The sequence below is a fragment of the Propithecus coquereli genome, unplaced genomic scaffold, assembly GCF_000956105.1.
Source record: "Propithecus coquereli isolate 6110/MARCELLA unplaced genomic scaffold, Pcoq_1.0 Scaffold451, whole genome shotgun sequence".
Lineage (NCBI taxonomy): Eukaryota > Metazoa > Chordata > Mammalia > Primates > Indriidae > Propithecus > Propithecus coquereli.
The window spans coordinates 305,842-306,794 of NW_012150297.1; the positions used below are offsets into that span (position 1 = coordinate 305,842).

At 47.0% G+C, this 953-nt stretch overlaps 1 protein-coding gene across 1 annotated transcript in view; it reads left to right on the forward strand.

The window, feature by feature from the left end:
- Positions 1–953, forward strand: part of PNOC (prepronociceptin) — a 26,148-nt gene that overhangs the window by 10,106 nt on the left and 15,089 nt on the right. The gene's annotated exons all lie outside the window — the stretch shown is intronic.

A 953-nucleotide genomic window follows, 5' to 3' on the forward strand; every position in this document is an offset into this window, starting at 1 on the left:
TTTTTTTTTTTTTTTTTTGAGACAGGGTCTCACTCTGTCACCTGTGCTAGAGTGCAGTAGCATCACGATAGCTCGCTGCAACCTCAAACTCCTGGGCTCAAGTGATCCTCCTGCCTCAGCCTACCGAGTAGCTGGGACTACAGGTGTGCACCACCATGCCCAGCTAATTTTTCTATTTTTTGTAGAGATGGGGTCTCGCTCTTGCTCAGGCTGGTTCGAACCCCTGGCCTCAAGTAAGCCTCCCACCTTGGCCTCTCAAAGTGCTCGGATTACAGGCGTGAGCCTCCGGGGCCCAGCCCATTTTAATTGACATTAATTTATATACAGAGCATCAAGCTAGCACACAGACATAGTCAAGACTCCTTAAAACTGAAAAATTTCTGCCGAGTTTTCAAAGTTCAAATCTAATGTAACCCAGAACACGATTGTACTAGGTGTCATTAAGGGGCACAAAAGAGTACAGAATGTTGTCCCCTTTATAATGACATTTACGTATATTTGAGTTTTCATTTCCATTAATCTCATTTAAAGATGGGGAACCACCTGTGGGATGGGACCACATGGTGTTGCCATTTTGCAGATTCTGTGAATTGCAGGGGAGAATGGATAGTGTCGAGTATGAATGATTTCCAAATAATCAGTGAAATCATTTGTCGAAAGTTAGGGGGAAGAGAGCAGCAGGAAGGTTGGGGTCTGGAAGGTGGGTATTCGATGAGGTCTCCCCAAGTACCAAATTGCGGGGGCTCCCCATTTTGCATGCTGGAAGGCTATCAAATGGCGCTCGTGGCCAGGCATAATGGCTCACACCTGTAATTCTAGTACTTTGGGAGAACAGGGGCAGGAGGATCACTTAAGGCCAGTCAGGCATGATGGTGCACACCTGTAGTCCCAGCTACTACGGAGGCAGAATCAGGAGGATCGCTTGAGCCCAAGAATTTGAGGTTGCTGTGAGC